This window comes from Colobus angolensis, unplaced genomic scaffold (genome assembly GCF_000951035.1).
Source record: "Colobus angolensis palliatus isolate OR3802 unplaced genomic scaffold, Cang.pa_1.0 Scaffold109, whole genome shotgun sequence".
Lineage (NCBI taxonomy): Eukaryota > Metazoa > Chordata > Mammalia > Primates > Cercopithecidae > Colobus > Colobus angolensis.
The window spans coordinates 713,919-719,772 of record NW_012111919.1 but is presented as its reverse complement, the minus strand read 5'-3'; the positions used below and the strand labels follow the sequence as shown (position 1 = coordinate 719,772).

The 5,854-nt window shown below is 46.4% G+C and overlaps 1 pseudogene; it reads right to left on the bottom strand.

Moving 5' to 3' along the window:
* Positions 1–739: 739 nt before the first annotated feature.
* On the bottom strand, positions 740–1,090 carry LOC105518413 (annotated as a pseudogene).
* Between the last annotated feature and the right edge of the window lie 4,764 nt (positions 1,091–5,854).

Genomic DNA, 5,854 nt, shown 5'->3' with positions numbered 1-5,854 from the left:
TAAGGCAAATAAAAATCACTTTCTGAATTTTGTCCTTCATTATGGTCTTTTATATTCTGAAACAAACTGACACTTTAAGACACAAGTTCTGAGTGTGGTCTGGGGACTTCCAAGAAGTCTGCAAGACCCTTTCAGGGGGGTTTTCAGTTTTGAAGCCAAAACTATTTTCATGATCACACTAAGACATGATTTCTCCCTTCTCATTTTCTCATGAGCGTCAAATGAAGCTACATGACATGTGAAATGGCAAGAGACTGAGGACAGAAGCAGCTATGGGAACCCAGCTGTCTTCTGTTCAGCTAGACATTAAAGAGATTTGCAAATAGACAATAATGCCGCTCTTCTCATTTTTTGGAGAATATAGTTATTTTTCTTTTGTTTTTTTTTTTTTTTTTGAGACGGAGTCTTGCTCTGTCACCCGGGCTGGAGTGCAGTGGCCGGATCTCAGCTCACTGCAAGCTCCGCCTCCCAGGTTTACGCCATTCTCCTGCCTCAGCCTCCGTAGTAGCTGGGACTACAGGCGCCCGCCACCTCGCCCGGCTAGTTTTTTGTATTTTTTTTTAGTAGAGACGGGGTTTCACTGTGTTAGCCAGGATGGTCTCGATCTCCTGACCTCGTGATCCGCCCGTCTCGGCCTCCCAAAGTGCTGGGATTACAGGCTTGAGCCACCGCGCCCGGCCCATCCCAGCTTCCTTTCTAATCCTGTAGCTGATGATGAAAATGTGGTAAATCTTCTGGCTTACCTTTGATGCTTTTTCATTAATTCACTTCTGGTAGTAAATTGTGGCAAGTCTTCCACTTCCATCCCATCAGCCATTCCCATCACCTTGTCTAAAAGGTCTTTATTGTAACTGCAGCCCATGAAAAGGTGGTTGGCCCAGACCATGAAGAAGGGACAGCAGCTGGTCCAGGCGGCCACCGCCGTTGGGTGGGTTGCGGTAGTTGGGCAGGTGGCGCAGGATGAATTCCATGTGGGCCTTCCATTGCTTCTCACTCTCTGAATAGGAGTGGAACTGCTCCACGAAGTCGGACACCTGCTGCACCCCGAAACCAGCTCCTCCACCACAGTGGCCACCTCACCACCAATCATGGTGCCCATCACCCTAATTTTTGTATTTTTAGTAGAGACGGGGTTTCACCGTGTTGCCCAGGCTGGTTTCGAACTCCTGACCTCAGGTGATCCACCTGTCTTGGCCTCCCAAAGTGCTAGGATTACAGGTGTGAACCACTGCACCTAGCTGAAAGCCATTTTCAATATTTCATTTTTTGTGAAAAAAAACTGTACTAAAAATGTTGGAGAGATATATCCCAAAATATTTACTGTGATTCTTTCTGAACAGTGAAATTGTGGATGCTTTCTTTTTTTAAATTATTTTTTCCACAGCAAATGTGTGCTACTCCTATAATAAAAAGAAATCAATAAAATGTAATTTAAAAAAGACAACATTTAAAGGCCGCTAACCTGAATTTTATTTACCGTGAGCAAATTTTGATGTACCAGCAAGCTGGGTTCTCCCAGGCATCTATCTGCCTGAAATAATACCTGGGGTTGTTCTTAAACCCAGGACTTTATGAGAACAACAAAGACTCTGAGGAGAATGATTAAACTCATGTCATGAAATGAAAATGAAACGTTTCCAGCAGCCAGGCCCTGGATCTTCAGAAATACCCCGCAAATATTACTTTCCTTTCTTCTCTCCTTTCCTTCCGTTCAGCCTTTGACTAGGTCAAATGGCCTTTGAAGGTCAATGTCCCATGTCACATGTCCTTGTGGCTTCTTTTGACCACCGTCCCTCATGGACAGTCTACAAGCTATTCTGGGTCTAGAGTCTGCCCTACGTGCCCACTTGATCCTCTGCAAGTGATCATCACCAAGTTGGATATTCGTTTTATTCCCCAGGCCCCCATCCTCCAAGCTAAAGGGATGAGGGGCACACCTAAGGTCCCTATAGGATTCTGGCCCCAGGGGCAATTCCTTCTTCGTGCAGAATCTGCCCTCTGGGCAGGGATTAGGACTTATGTGGATTTAAGCACATTGTGGACCCTGTAAACCACTGGGAACACTTGCTAGGGAATCCCAGCATCAACTCCATCAACTCTCACATCTCACTGGCAAGCTGGTGAGAACCCTTCTCTTGTCATGGTGAAAACAGGTCCCATGGCTGGGCATGGTGGCTCACGCCTCTAATCCTAGGACTTTGGAAGGCTGAGGCAGGAGAATTACCTGAGGTTGGCAGTTCAAGACCAGCTTGGCCAACATGGTGAAATCCCATCTCTACTAAAAATACAAAAATCAGCCAGGCGTGGTAATGCACGCCTATAATCCCAGCTAGTACTCGGGAGGCTGAGGCAGGAGATCGCCTGAACCTGGGAGGTGGAGGTTGCAGGGAGCCGAGATCGTACCATTGCCTTCCAGTCTGGGCGACAGAGCAAGATTCTATCTCAAAAAACAAAAAACAAAAAAAAAAAAAAAGAAGAAGAAAGAAAACAGGTCCCTGTTCTGTTCAGGTCTTCGGGGCAACGTTTAGGAACTCTGAAGCCAGAGTGTGTGGGTTCAAATCCTGTCCCCAGTGTTCACTCATCCCAGGCACATGGCTCATCCTCTCTGCCTGTGTCCTCCTGGTCCATGTTAAGTTAATATAGGAAGTGCGAAGAACAGAGCCCAGTACACAGAAATCTGCACTCCGTGTTGGCTGTTCATGTTATTTGGACCCGAGCACTGTCTCCACAGGAGCAGCAGGGGCAGTACTGAAGAGAGCACTGACCTTTTCCTCTGAAAACACTCCTTACAGTCAGCAACCCCATCCCGAATGGTGCTAGACAAAGCCCCAGCATTTCTTTTCAGGTGGAGCCAGAGTTGGCACCAACCTCAGCCTAGTGGGCAGCTTCTCAGCAAGGAGAGACCTGTCCTTCTGCCCCAGGATGCCAGAGGGTGACCCAAGAACTGACTCCCTCCCCTTTGGCTGGAAGGTTGGACATAGCTGGGTAAAACTGACCTTGGACTTAATGTTCTTCAGAGTAGAGACTGAGATGTGTATCAGACCAGAAGACAGCCAGGAGCCGCCCCCAGAGTAGCTTCTAGATGGTCCAAGGAGGGGTTGTCCCCAAACACCTCAAATGTGTTCCAGTGGGAAACGAAGCCTGCAGTACTGTTTGTCCTGTGTTTGGACAGTCAGTGAAGTGGAGAGCAGTGAGTGAAATGAAGGACAGGCACATCTGCTGAAGATGTGGGGACCAGAGCCTGGCTGGTAGCATGAGTATTTGGGTGGTCGTGGGGTGTGGGTGTGGCTCCAGGAGGAGAGTTTTGTTGTTGTTTTTTGTTTTTTTGGTTTTTTTTTTGAGATGCAGTTTCACACTGTTGCCCAGGCTGGAGTGCTGTGGCACAATCTCAGCTCACTGCAAACTCTACCTCCCAGGTTCAAGCGATTTCCAGCTAATTTTCGTATTTTTAGTAGAGACGGGGTTTCACCATGTTGGCCAGACTAATCTCAAACTCCTGACCTCAAGTGATCCACCCGCCTCAGCCTCCCAAAGTGCTGGGATTACAAGCATGAGCCACCACACAGGAGGAGAGTTTGAAAGCCCAGCTGCCCGCTGACACTTGGAGGTTACTGTCCCAACTGCAGTCCTTAGACTGTGTTGACTCAGGGCGCCTCTCAGCCTAATATACCATGACACTTCCTCACACAGTCTATTTGACTTGAAACTTATATTTAGGAATTGCACTAAGGAAAATATTCTGCCACCAGAACTGTTCAAAACTTATTTGTTCTAAATGGTGCTTAAATTTTCCCAAATTTAAAAACAATACTAAACAATTTACCTGATATCAACATAACCAGGTAAAGGTGAGAAAAAAATTCTAAACAATCAATAACAGCCAAACTTTGCTCAGTCATGCTTTAAAAAAGTTAATTATCTGTCTATTTTCGCCATAGAAAAAGTTTGCAGAACAGAATTTATTGCAGCCCTTTTGCAACTGGGAGGCAACAGGCTTGAGAATAAAGGGAACGAACTAAAGATGGTAGAGCCAAATACCAGAAAAACATCTATGGCATCCTGGAGCAGCTCAAGAGATATCAGTAACCGCCTAGCTCCAGGCTTCTTGTTATATAAGAAAAATAGGCCAGGCAAGGTAACTCACAGCTGTAATCCCAGTACTTTGGGAGGCTGAGAGGGGCAGGTCACCTGAGGTCAGGAGTTGGAGACCAGCCTGGACAACATGGTGAAACCTCATCTCTACTAAAAATACAAGAATTAGCCGGGCATGGTGGCAGGTGCCTGTTATGCTAGCTACTTGGGAGGTTAAGGCATGAGAATCCCTTGAACCAGGCAAGCAGAGCCTGCAGTGAGCTGAGATTGTGCCACTGCACTCCAGCCTGGGCAACAGAGTGAGACTCTGTCAAAAAAAAAGAAAAAGAAAGAAGGAAAGAAAGGAAGAAAGGAAGAAAGGAAGGAAAGGAAGGAAGAAAGAGAAAGAAAGAGAAAAAGAAAGAAAGGAAGGAAGGAAGGAAGGAAGGAGGAAAGGAGGGAAGGAGCGAGGGAAACCCATGTGGTTAAGCCACACATACACACACACACACACACGAATGCATGCACATCCTGATGTTATATGATGAGATAATAAACAGAATACCATCAAAACTGGTGTGAAAATGTATTATAAATGCGTGACAAGCAGTTAATAAAAATACACTGTGAGAACCTTGTGGGGCTCCTGGAAGTAAAATCCATGAAAGGTGGGCCCCTGACCAACACTGGGTCCCAAGCAGTTTTTAATTCTCAAGCTAGTCTCAGCTCAGCCTCCAGCTGTTAGTCCATTCCTGACTCAGTGCTCCTGCCACTTCCTGGCTCCCGTGGCTTCTCCTTCAGGTAGGCAGCCCTCAGCTGTGATTCTGTCGTCACCGCATCTCCATATTTCAAGGTGGTGGTTTGCCCTATGACCTCAATCCTCTGATGATCTTTATTTTTATTTTTTTAATTTTTTTGAGATGGAGTTTCGCTTTTGTTGCCCGGGCTGGAGTGCAACGGCACAATCTCTGCTCACTGCGACCTCCACCTCCCAGGCACAAGTGACCCTCCTGCCTCAGCCTCCCAAGTATCTGGGACTACAGGTACACGCCACTATGCCTGGCTAACTTTTGTATTTTTAGTAGAGATGGGGTTTCACCATGTTGGTCAGGCTGGTCTCAAACTCCTGACCTCAAGTGATCCACTTGCCTCGGCCTCCCAAAGAGCTGGGATTACAGGCATGAGTCACTGCGTCCAGCCCTGATGATCTTTTAAAAAGCTAATTTTCACTGTGCTCAACTTTTCTCCTGTGAGAATGGGAGTGATGGTTTCCAAGCTCTTAACATGTCAGAGCTGAAACTGAAGACCTGTATTCCTTTTCAATGAGAAAAAGAGTAAAAAATTAAATACAACAGGAGCATTCTTACTATGGAAACCACTGCAGAGAAGGCTTTATTTATTTATTTATTTATTTATTTATTTATTTATTTATGATACAGAGCCTTGCTCTGTCACCCAGGCTGGAGTGCAATGGCGTGATCTCTGTTCACTGGAAACTTCGCCTTCTGGGTTCAAGCGGTTCTCCTGCCTCAGCCTCCCAAGTAGCTGGAACTAAAGACACATACCACCACACCCAGCTAATTTTTGTGTTTTTAGTAGAGAAGGGTTTTTGTCATGTTGTCCAGGCTTATCTCCAATTGCTGACCTCAAGTGATCTGCCTCCCTCAGCCTCCCAAAGTGCTAGGATTACAGGCATGAGCCACTGTGCCCAGTCTGGAAGGCAACCTTTAAACCGGGTCTTGGTGACTGGTTGGAGAAGAGTAGGGAAGGGAATTCCAGCCAG